Source organism: Malaya genurostris, chromosome 3, assembly GCF_030247185.1.
Source record: "Malaya genurostris strain Urasoe2022 chromosome 3, Malgen_1.1, whole genome shotgun sequence".
NCBI classification, from domain to species: domain Eukaryota; kingdom Metazoa; phylum Arthropoda; class Insecta; order Diptera; family Culicidae; genus Malaya; species Malaya genurostris.
This window is the reverse complement of record NC_080572.1, coordinates 82053538-82066814: the sequence shown is the minus strand read 5'-3', so window position 1 is coordinate 82066814 and position 13277 is coordinate 82053538. Positions and strand designations below refer to the sequence as shown.

The window sequence follows — 13277 nt, the reverse complement described above, 5'->3', positions numbered from 1 at the left end:
ACACAACTGAATAAATTTAGCATCCCTGATTCGCCTCCTCGAAAAGGTCAAAACCAAAATTTATTCAATGTAATATTTTTTTATTTTTTACCGTTCCCCGTCCTGTGAACGGGCACATTTCATCCATTCGCTCGGTTTCGTTAGAAGGGGACCCAGGTAGGTTCCAGGTTTCCCACAAGAAAATTTTAGTGCTTCTTGTGACACGTGCAACTTTCGGGGTTTTTCCAGGAACCGTAGCCTTTTCTGTTCTTGCTTTCCTTTTGACTTTTTCTTCCACGAATTCTATCATCCGGCCAACAACTGAACAAAGATCTTTGAGCGTGTGTTTGTTCAGCTGGAACCGTTTTTCGCTGATTTCTCACGGCACCGGTCTTTATGATTGCCGAGTGCTGAATCAGGCTGTCGGCAGAACTGTTACCGCGCTAAGTGGCAATTTTCCGGCTAGAGCAAAGAATTCATCATCACGTTGGATGCTGTGGAAACTGTACACAATCGAAAATTATGCTAACGATCGGTGGGGGCGGGGGAAATGGATTCGAAGAAAAAAAAACGAAATGGGTCCTGTTGATCGGAGCGCCCCAGCGTTTGGCACGAACAACGCCATAGCTTCTACCGGCTGAATTGTGCGCAACAAGTTCGATGTATGGTGGAACCAGCCAGCCGTGATAAATGCAGAAAAAATGGATCCGAATGGATTTGATTCGAAGTCCTTGTGGGAATTTGATGCGGGCTTAGGTTGGGAAATTAATCAATGACTATCGTTTGTGCTTGATTTGCTCGCTTTGTTCATTTTGATATGGCATGCAATATGGAACCGAGGATAAGGGGGCGGGTTTGGTCTGTCTGAACAGATGACGACTGTAGCCAAAAATGGGGTTTCAACATTGCTTATAAATATTTTGTGATCTGCTGAGTTCGATACGTTTTCCAACAACAACAACAACAACAACAACAAAATCAGCCAACTTTCCATGCTCTCTAACAAAAAGAAGTTGATTCACGCGTAAAATCACCGGATGATTCTAAAATTCCGTTTCCAGGTCCAAATCCGAGCAAAGAAATACGGTTATTCAGCCATCTCTGTCGCTATAAAAACAACCCAAAAGAGACAGATCGTCCGTTCGGTGAAAAAGAAAATACGAACGTGCAGATCTGGCCAGATAAGTCATTGCTCATTGCTGTTCATGTGTTTTGTCTGTCAGTGTAAATAGCGCCACGCACTTCAGCGAGCCCCTCGGTGTCCATGAGCCCCAGAAACGTGAAACCGCACCCTTTACCTTCCCAGAGGATTGACAAGGCAGCGGTCAGTGGAAGGAGAACTAATGAAGAAGAATAAAAACTACATGTCATATACAGGCGATTGGTAACAGTTGTCATCAGTGAATTTATAATTATAAATAGCGTAAGATCAGCATTATCCATTTATTACTGGCATTATCGATACTACTTCTCATGTAAGTGTGAGCATAGAATTAACTTACTGAAACTGAACCTAAAATACAACTTACAGTTACAGTACGGATTTGATAAGAACAAATCGAAGATAAACATTTGCACTCAAAAGTGAGTTTATCATAAAGGTGAGTCAGGCTTGCTTAGCTAAATTTCAATTATTAATAAAGGTATCTGGTTTAGGATATTGAACTGATTTGTTACGATAGAAGTTTAGAACTTGTAAGACAGCGAAAAATACTAAAAGTAAGAAATCATGGTTCGTTGTTAATATTATGAAATTAATGAAATATATTGCAGGAATTTATAATCATCCTCAAACCGTAATAAAAGGAGATTCATAAAATTTACAAATTTACAGATGTCGTGCGACATCTTATAAATTCTTTTACGAATTGCACTAGAAGGATGCCACCTAAAAAATCCAAATCCGTGCTCGGAGTGAAAACATTCGACAAAATTACCACTGATGGTGATTTAGCGGTTGGAAATCATAACGTCTCCGCGACTTTGACACAACTGCCCGAGAATCGAATGAACACCAAGGATGCGAAAGATAAGTTGGCTGTCTATCCCCCTTCGAGCGATCAGGTGAATGGTAGCGATGTCAATTTCAACCGGCTGGGTGCATATCCAAAGAAAAAGAGCACCACTGTACAAAGCAAAGTCAAGCAAAATTTATCTAGCCGCGCGCGTAGCAACCGAGTCGGTCATTGTCAATTGTGTGTTGAGCGTGATGACGATCAGATGGTTCAATGTGACAGTTGCGACAAGTGGTACCATTTCTCGTGCGTAGGAGTGTCAGAATCAATTGCTGATGTGAGTTGGGTCTGTATTAATTGCGCGCAAGCAAAGGATAAGACCCTCGCTTCCTCTCCCAACAAAATCGTTAAATGTATAAATGAATTTGCAAAAATCTCTGTGCAGTCGAAGAGCAAGGCGAGCTCTGTTGGCAGTGATGTCAGACGACGTCAAGTACTCGAACTACAGCTGCTTGAAGAGAAGAAACAACTCGATATGAAGTATTTGGAGAAAAAATATCAGATTTTACTGGATTCGGAAAAACACAGCGACAGTGAATGTTCGTCAGTGATTAGCCAGGCACAATCAAATTTATTTCTAAAGTCAAAGGTAATGAAATGGATTTCGGATACGGATGCTTGTGGTGGGGAGGTTTATTACGATTCGGATGAAGACGAACTGAAAACTGAATCTGGAAGCTCGAAAATGTCAACAGAGTACAAAGGGCTGAATCAAGATCAGTGGCACCGGAAGCTAGTTGACAACCAGAGACGACGGCACTTCGGCACTCAGCCAACTACACAACCTGGCGTTAGAAACACTCGTGAGAGCCAGTTTCGCACTCCCGTGGCAAATACTGGATCGTGGATCGAAACCAACGAGTTCATACCAGGACAGCGATCCACTCCCGTTAGACGAACATTTCCCCACGTACAAGGTCACAGTGACGACACGGTCTTTATCTTGAATCGAAGTCAAATCGCTGCACGTCAAGCCGTTTCGAAAGACCTACCAGAATTCAGCGGTAATCCGGAAGACTGGCCTTTATTTTATTCAATGTTCAACACTTCCAGTCAAATGTGCGGGTTCTCCAATGAAGAAAACATGTTGCGGCTGCGCAAATGTCTGAAAGGACGTGCGCTAGAAGCAGTCAGATGTCGTTTATTACATCCATCAAATGTCACGGGGGTTCTCTGCACACTAAAAATGCTCTATGGAAGACCAGAAGCCATCGTACAAGCGGTCATAAGAAAGATTCGTTCGTTACCATCTCCGAACATTGAAAAGCTTGAGACAGTAGAGAACTTTGCACTTACGGTGGAGAATTTGGTTGCTACCATACAAGCTTGTGAAGTAAATGACTTTGTATACAACGCATCACTTCGTTATGAGTTGGTAGGGAGGCTACCGTCCACACTGAAGCTCAGTTGGGCCAGGTTTTCGAGAGGAAATCCTGCTCCGAACCTTCTAGATTTTAGTACGTGGCTGTACGAGACAGCAGAAGACGCTAGTGCAGTCATAGACATCGTAAACATCGAAAATCGACCGCGTGGTACTAAACGGGATGGTTTCTTGAATATTCATTCGGAGCTGAACAGCGAGGAATCGGAACCAGCCAACCTACAGCAGAAACCATCTGAACTAATTATTACCGAGACGAAGAAGTGCATGGTATGCAAAAACGATTGTCACTCGGTAGGGAAGTGCAAACATTTCGTGGAATTGAGCTACGATGCGAGATGGGCGACGGTAAGAGCGGGCAAGCTGTGTCGAAAATGTTTATGTAAGCACAACGGATCGTGCAAACAAGCGAAACCATGTGGTACTGACGGCTGCACATATTTACATCACCCGCTGTTACACGACCGCGGAGACAATCGTTCCGATGAACCATCCATACACCCTATCGAAAGTAATTGTAACGTGCATCAAACGCAGTCGGAAATCTTGTTCCGAATTGTTCCAGTTATCTTGCATGGTCCAACAAAGACAATTCGAACTTACGCTTTTTTGGATGATGGCTCCGAACTCACGCTTTTAGAACGCGATTTAGCAGATGAGCTTGGTTTGAAAGGGCCTACGAGTTCTTTATGCCTCAAATGGACAGGCGAAACTACGAAGACGGAAAACAGATCACAGAGCGTGAATCTTCGTATTTCCAGCGTGACGAATCCTTCAAAGAGCTACGGCCTTTCCAACGTTCGAACGATTGATAATCTACAAATCCGGCCACAAACGCTTTTAATCTCAGAATTGCAGCAAAGATTCCGACATCTTTTAGGACTACCTATAGAGTCATATAATCTCGTCAGTCCACGAATTCTCATTGGTCTAGATCATGCCAGCCTTGGGTTCGCGATGAAGAGTCGCGAAGGTCAGCGTAACGAACCGATCGCTGTAAAAACACGCCTAGGATGGATAGTATTCGGCAGTTGCGTAGAAGGCACAAGGGCTGAACAATACGTGAACTATCACACGTTGCAGGTATGTCCATGTAACCGAGAGGAAGGCGAAGATCTTCACGAAACTGTAAAGAGCTACTTTGCCCTCGATAGCCTAGGAATTTTGAAGCCTAAAGAACTACTTCTGTCGCACGAAGATCAACGAGCACAGTCATTGTTAGCATCGCTCACTCGTCCTTCTGATGGGCGCTTCGAATCCGGACTTCTGTGGAAATACGATACCGTACGACTTCCGGATAGCTCATCAATGGCATTGCGAAGATGGAGATGTTTAGAAAATCGTTTAATGAGAGATTCAAAGTTAGCATGTGAGTTGAAAGCAAAAATTCAGCATCATATCGATAAAGGCTACATACGAAAGCTTTCGACAGCAGAGTTGAACACAAAACGCTCTCGAGTCTGGTACCTTCCAATATTTCCTATTGTTAATCCGAATAAACCGGGTAAAACGAGGTTAGTATGGGACGCAGCTGCCACGGCCTATGGCGTCTCACTCAATTCAGTCTTGCTAAAAGGTCCAGACCAGTTAACATCCCTACTTTCCGTGCTGATCCAATTTCGAGAATTTCGAATAGCGGTATGTGGCGACATACGTGAGATGTATCACCAAGTAAAGATTCGCGAAGACGATCAGCACTGCCAACGTTTCCTTTGGAAGACATGCGAGACAGATACAGATCCTAGCGTCTACATAGTACAGGTTATGACCTTCGGTGCCTGCTGTTCGCCAAGTACGGCACAATACGTGAAAAACTATAATGCGCAAAGATTTCAGAAGGAATATCCAACAGCCGTTAACGCCATTATAAATCAACACTATGTCGATGACATGCTTATCAGTGTAGAGTCAGAAGAAGAAGCTATACGAATTGTTCGAGATGTACAAAGAATTCACAGGTCAGCAGGTTTTGAGATGCGGAACTGGACGTCAAACTCAACTAAAGTTATTTCCGCCATGAACGAAACTGGTCTCGTCGAAAAAGGTCTCAGCATCGGCGACGAACACATCACCGAAAAGGTTCTAGGAATGTGGTGGAACACATCAACCGACTGTTTCACTTTTAAAATGTCATCCCGATATGACCAGCAACTGATTCGAGGGCAGCGACGACCAACGAAACGCGAAGTACTCCGTACTCTAATGATGATCTTCGATCCACTAGGTCTAATCGCGCATTTCTTGATGCAACTGAAAACAATTCTACAGGAAATTTGGCGAAGCTCGGTCGACTGGGATGATCCCATTGATGAATCCCAGTTTCGAAAGTGGACTGAATGGATAGCAATGTTACCACATGTATCGTCTATTGAAATTCCTCGGTGTTATCGAACCTTTACACCCGCTACAAAGGAAACACAGGTACAAATGCATACGTTTGTTGACGCCAGTGAGAATGGTTTCGCGGCAGTGGTTTATTTACGATTTCAAAACGAAAGTACAATCGAATGCTGTTTAGTAGGAGCAAAAACTCGAGTGGCTCCGCTCAAATTCCTTTCGATTCCAAAATCTGAACTGCAGGCTGCGGTACTAGGCGTGAGATTGGCGGATACTATGGCGAAACCATTAGCTATCAAGATCAAACAGCGCTTTTTTTGGACTGATTCTAGAGACGTTCTCTGCTGGCCCAATTCCGATCATCGCCGATACAGTCAATTTGTTGCATTTCGCGTCAGTGAAATCTTAGAAACGACGAACGTTCACGAGTGGCAATGGGTACCAACAAGGCAGAACGTAGCCGACGACGGAACGAAATGGGCGCGAGCTCCGGATATGACAGCGTCCAGTCGATGGTACCGAGGGTCTGAATTTCTATGGCAACCAGAGGAAGCATGGCCCGTCGCTCCCTACACATTCGGATCAACCACGGAAAAATTGCGACCTCATCTCTTGCTTCATACCGCAGTAGTAGAACCAATAGTAAATCCACTAGATTTCTCAGAATGGTCAAAAATACTACGTCGAATGGCGTATGTAATCCGTTTCGTTAATAATCTTAAACAAACTATAAATAAACATCAAAGGTATACTGGTCCTTTAACTTGCAATGAGCTGAAAATGGCAGAAAACTACATGTTTCGACTCGCACAGTGTAGTATTTACGCAGATGAAATAGCTGTTTTGAAAGCGCCTCATAACCAGTCACGAAAACTTCTGAAAAACAGTCCCCTTCGACGGTTGTGTACCTTCCTTGATAAGGATGGCATTTTGCGATCCCGCGGCCGTACACAAGAATGTCATTTCGCAGATTACGATGCCGCGAATCCAATAATTCTACCACCCAATAACCATATCACCAAACTTATTGTACTCGATGCTCACAAACGATTTAATCATCAGAATCATGAAACGATAATCAACGAGGTTCGGCAGCGTTTCTGCAGCCCAGGCCTGAAGGCTACATACCGCGCTATACGAAAATCTTGTCAACATTGCAAAAACGAAAAGGCAGCTCCACAGCCACCAGCGATGGCCGATTTACCATACGCTCGACTTGCTGCTTTTTGTAGACCCTTTACGTACATGGGAATCGACTACTTTGGCCCGATGATAGTATCAATCGGCCGACGCACAGAGAAACGTTGGGGGGTCATTGCAACATGTCTTACCACTCGTGCCATTCACTTAGAACTCGCTCACACACTGACGACCAGTTCCTGTATCATGGCAATACGCAACATTTTTGCTAGAAGAGGTATCCCGGCAGTGATCTACAGCGACCGCGGTACAAACTTTCAGGGCGCTAGCAAGGAGATGCAGACTGCACTGGAGAAACTTGATCACGATCAATTGATGCAGGAATTCACGACATCTAGAACGGAATGGAAATTCAATCCTCCAGCTTCCCCTCATATGGGTGGAGCTTGGGAACGGCTTATACAGTCTGTAAAAAAAACCTAAATGTGCTTCAGCGGAATTCCTCACCAACCCATGAAGTACTTCAAAACGCGTTAGTAGAAGTGGAAAATGTACTTAACTCACGCCCACTCACAAGCGTTCCTCTCGACAATGATGAATCTCCAGTGTTAACGCCAAATCACTTTCTTTTGGGTACACACAATGGATTACGGCCCTGGACAGCGTACGACGACAGTTCAGCAGCACTAAGAAACACCTGGCAGCGGTCGCAAATCATGGCGAACCAATTTTGGAAACAGTGGATACGGGACTATCTGCCCACACTCACCCGAAGACAGAAGTGGCTGTTACCTGCAAAACCAATTGCCATCGGTGACGTGGTCATCATAGTGGACTCGAATTTACCCCGTAACTGTTGGCTGAAGGGTAGAGTCATAGGTGTAAAACCAAACGCGGACGAACAGGTAAGAATGGCCACAGTACAAACGACTAATGGGATCTACGAGAGACCGGCCGTGAAACTCGCTGTTCTAGACGTAGGCGTTCAGTCGAATACGCTTCAGCTGAGTCCTCAGCGCATCCTGGGGGGAGTGTAAATAGCGCCACGCACTTCAGCGAGCCCCTCGGTGTCCATGAGCCCCAGAAACGTGAAACCGCACCCTTTACCTTCCCAGAGGATTGCCAAGGCAGCGGTCAGTGGAAGGAGAACTAATGAAGAAGAATAAAAACTACATGTCATATACAGGCGATTGGTAACAGTTGTCATCAGTGAATTTATAATTATAAATAGCGTAAGATCAGCATTATCCATTTATTACTGGCATTATCGATACTACTTCTCATGTAAGTGTGAGCATAGAATTAACTTACTGAAACTGAACCTAAAATACAACTTACAGTTACAGTACGGATTTGATAAGAACAAATCGAAGATAAACATTTGCACTCAAAAGTGAGTTTATCATAAAGGTGAGTCAGGCTTGCTTAGCTAAATTTCAATTATTAATAAAGGTATCTGGTTTAGGATATTGAACTGATTTGTTACGATAGAAGTTTAGAACTTGTAAGACAGCGAAAAATACTAAAAGTAAGAAATCATGGTTCGTTGTTAATATTATGAAATTAATGAAATATATTGCAGGAATTTATAATCATCCTCAAACCGTAATAAAAGGAGATTCATAAAATTTACAAATTTACTGCTGTCGTGCGACAGTCAGGTTCAATTCGAACCAAGACCTAACCTGTTCCGACTACACAAACACACGCACGCACGTACGCACTCTGCTACGACAGTTTGCGCCCGATGCTGTCATTTAGAACCTGACTGCCTGTGAGTTTGAGTTGTCTCACCGGGGAATCTCTTGTCTGTGGTTGATGGTCGTACGTCTTGCCAACATCCCACTGAGGATGAACACAGTAGCTTTCGATTTTATGGGCCACTCGTCTGCCACCGTTACCTCAGTTGGTAGCATCTGTCACCATCGTCGTATGGTAACTGATAAGGGAAGATATTGTTTTCTTTCTTTTTTTTACTCCTTAATGCTTCCCAAAAATTTCGCCTCCACTGTGTATTGCGGTGATAGTAATATAAATCATTTGTCACAGTTCGATGTCCGGGTAGGGGCAAGCTCACGCTGCCAAAAACATATTTTTATTGATTTCATTTTTGTCTGGTTTTTTTTTGTACTGGTAGCAAACATAGATGTTATGCGTTTATCACCACAAACTTGAAGCGAATTTTTTTTTCTCCACAATCAGATCTTCCATGGTGTCACTTTCAAGTAACATTTTTTTAAGTAATGAGCCTCTGACCGTCGTCTTTTTATTATAGAGATGCAACGAAAGTAGAAATCTATGTATTTAATTATAAAATGTCTAAAAAAACTGTTTTAATTGGAAAGCGAATTTTGCGACTGAACTCAATTAAAGCCTGAACAATGTGAATAAACTATTCGAATCCGCCTAGTGGTGCAGGTCTGCCTTTCCCCTATTACTCATAGTTTCCCAAATATTAATATGAGATTTTCTACATTTTAAATCTCGAAATAAAAAGGAGGGGTGGTCAATGTCAGGGACACCGATTTTCACAAACTTAGGATGACGAGAATAGAAATCAAACTGACACACTTCCGAGTATCGATTATCACGCATACTACTAACTAGTTGATTGATTGTGTAAATTTTGCTAATTTTGAATACTTCATTTGCAGAATTTTCACGCTGCAAATATTGGGCGGAAGTAGTAGCTTACTTGTCAACCCCGTCTCGAAAATACAAATGTCATAGCGATTTGGAAGAATATATACAAACCGAAAGCCACCATCTTGAATTTTTAGAACTCTTAAAATTTAAATTATTGAAACTCATGGACTTTTTTTTTGTTTCGATTATTGAAGTTCTTAACCTTAAAATGGTTCGCCTCTTCGGACCAGAAAACTTTCTGGCATCATGGCGCTATACCCATTCTAAAGAGAGAGTATATTGGTTAAAAAAATTACTAAAAAAACCGTCTCGTCTAGAAAACGTAATTTTTTTTTTATGTGGATCACATCTTTATTTTCTATATAGGGGTGCAAATCAGAAACGCAAGGAAAAATACACGTAGAAATGTGGTCAGGTTTGAAACACTTACAGCTCATTATATTTAATATCAATTATTAATATTATTCCATTATTTGATTTTAAATATTTCTAAGATTCGATTTGAATGTATCAAGCCACGTATTTTCAATCATAAATGATTGAAATTTTGATTAGTAGCGAGCTAAAAATCTCCAGCATATCTGATTTCCCTGCCATAGAAATCGTCGGTTTTGAAGGAGTAAGCGATATATCAAAGAGAAAGCATCGCTCTGATTGGTCAATCGATGCAAAAGCGAATCTACAAATAGAAGAGAAATTATAGCTAACGTTTCAGTCCTATGCGTAGCATGCTAGAGGTAGGTTGTTGCTAGACAGCAAGACAAAAAGTGCCACAAACGATTTGGATACGATATGTGGTTTATGTGAACATTTGAATTGGTTGAAGATAATAGATGAAAGACAAACCAGGTAGCTGAAATATCAATTACAGAATACACATAAATTAATAGTTTCCTCCTTCAGTTTTCATTTTTAATACTTTACTCCATTTATAATTCTATTTATTCGACCTTGTTCACTACCAAGAGTGCAATGAAGGAGCAAGACTACTTGGCACTTGAAACTGAGCAAGCAAAATTTCAAATGACTAGGCACGATTATTCAACTGATGATGAATTCTAGGAGCTTAACTTGAAAATGACAGCAAAAGTCATATGAATTTGTATCGTTATGCTGACAGTTAGTGGCCATAAATTTCATTTTCATCTGATATTCGATTGAAAATGAAATTTTACCGCACTGATCGCAAGTATGTACAAAGATATAATTGCATACATTTGTGATATTGGTGTAGTTTCGTCGGCTGTAAAACAAATACAAATCAAGAAAAACATACAAATTGCATACATTTGTAATATCGGTGTAGTTTCGTCGGCTATAAAACAAATACAAATCAAGAAAAACAATGTTCGGTGTTGGTTCCTAATCAAGATCAATCTAATCAGACTCTTGTGCAATTGCGGATTCAAAAGTGTGGCTATTGATTGAATTGTTTGATTGTAGATCATTAGACATTTTGGTTGCCTTGTTCCACATCAATGGCTCGAACAACCCCATGGGGCTGATCCTTGTAGTTTAAAAAAAAATCCATTTATTGTTTGAACAATATTACAAAATTAAACATTTCACAGATAAAAAGACATGTATTAATCTACCTAAAAACTTGCACTTGCACTTTTTATTGTTAATAACTTTTTAAATAATCATGCATATTTTTGGTTGTATCCTGACCACAGAGAAACGTCTAGGGAGTAAGTTGGCGTTTGAATCATGTTGAAACGAGTAATACACAGTGACACCCAGACCATTCCGTACACTCTATTGTTCACTGACGTATTGTCTTTCTGTTTCTGTTGTTTCGACCGTAAACGATTTTCGACTGTGTCGGGTGAGATTCGAGCACGAACTGAACCGCATGAGTTGAACGAATCGTCGCACAAAGCGCGTCGTGCAAAATCGACACATAGAAACATGAAATACGACAGGCTTTGTTCGCTAGTAAAACAGGCACAAACTATGCACAGTTATGAGCCATGAGTATTTTTAATTGACTATTATGAGGTAAACTATTATGAAACAAGTTGTTTGAGGCCAAGACCAAGGGTCGCGCGTACCCTTGACACTAATTGTATATCATTTCTAAGAATATTTTCTAGCTGTTTGTGAACAAAACACGATTTTTGAATTTTGGTTGGAGGAATCTGGCCTCAGACAACTTGCTCCATAACAGTTTACCTCATAATAGTCAATTAAAAATACTCATGGCTCATAACTGTGCATAGTTTGTGCCTGTTTTACTAGCGAACAAAGCCTGTCGTAATTCATATTTCTATGTGTCGATTTTGCACGACGCGCTTTGTGCGACGATTCGTTCAACTCATGCGGTTCAGTTCGTGCTCGCATCTCACCCGACACAGTCGAAAATCGTTTACGGTCGAAACAACAGAAACAGAAAGACAATACGTCAGTGAACAATAGAGTGTACGGAATGGTCAAATACGATTTAACAAAGCCTGAAACTTGGCCTGGAAGACCGAATTCAATTTGTATAGATTCAATTCAATTTGTATAGACCAGCAGCAAATGAAATTGAAATCTTACTTAAAGAACGAATGCATCTGGACGCTAATAATGTAAGTGAGATTCAATTCAACAAGGCGTCTAACTGTGTGTACTGTTTAAACGTGAAAGCGATGCACTTTCATTCGCTTCGGTTAACAACGAGGTGCACAGCGTTGAGTGTGACAACATTAAATACAAAATCCCTGTTCACATGGTGGACAATGCCTTAGAAGTACGGGTGCATGACCTTCCCCCGCAGGCCACCGATGAGTTCGTTCGGGAGAATATGTCGCAGTACGGTGAAATCCTTTCCATCGAAAGGGAAGTATGGCGGAATTTTTTCCCCGACATCCGGAATGGCGTGCGAGTTGTACGAATGCAACTACGTAAGGCAATTCCATCTTACATCATTTGTGGTCAAGGTGGGACACGTCCGTGTAAAACGTTGATTACCTATGAAAAACAGCTGGTTACATGTCAGTTTTATGAACAACCTGCACACTACGGTAAACCTTGCACTGAAACTGCGAAAAAGACATCTTCAACCAAAAACAAGGTCAACCGTTCAACAACGAAAACTAGTGAGCGCAGTACTCATGTTTCACCATCAAACCAACCAGCAACTGCAACCAATGTACTACAAGGCCCATCTAAAGCAACTAGCAACGAGCTCAAGACTACGAACAACAAGAAAAACGAAACGAAGACGGACACCAACAACAATATCATTCCGTAATAGCCGTTCAACCGAGAAGGTTGTGTATAGAAGCGTATAGTTTAATAACGCTGGTTGGTTTACACGCGTTAAATACGACAACGGTTGAACTACAGGTAGAGGCCTGTTGGCAGCAGCCGTTAAAACGTATAGTCGTGCTGCATAAGAGAGTCCTAGTGCTTGGCCAAACTGGTGAAGGAAACAACAAAGGGAGTTTCCCAAGCTCTACCCAGGCCACAATATACAGCCACAAGTACTGAACAGGATAGTGCAAAGGCACATCGAAGAAGGAGAGTGCAAAGGCACATTGAAGCAGGAGAGTGCAAAGGCACACCGGTGCGAAGGCACTTCGGTGCAGAAGCATATCGGTGCGGAGCACAAGGAAGAAGGAGACAAGACAACTCGATCTTTCCACTGCCATACAACACGCAGGTATACACCGGTGACCTGCGCTGGTTACAGCTGGTGAAGATAAAAAAGTATCGGAAATCGTGTGATGCTGGATGTCAGGTAGCAGTAGCATCACATCGTATTCTATCGCTACAGTGAGCTTCAGCGTTGT

General features: G+C 42.0%; 1 protein-coding gene across 11 annotated transcripts in view; it reads right to left on the bottom strand.

Annotated features, from left to right (window-relative positions):
- Positions 1 to 13277, bottom strand: part of LOC131438511 (alpha-catulin) — a 475173-nt gene that overhangs the window by 304265 nt on the left and 157631 nt on the right. Inside the window, exon 1 of one of the 11 annotated variants that reach the window (XM_058608601.1) lies at positions 11094 to 11313. The exons of the other annotated variants lie outside the window; for them this stretch is intronic. The gene's annotated coding sequence lies outside the window, so the exon portion shown is untranslated. Of the gene's footprint in view, positions 1 to 11093; positions 11314 to 13277 lie in introns of those variants that run through there. 11 annotated transcript variants of the gene reach the window in all.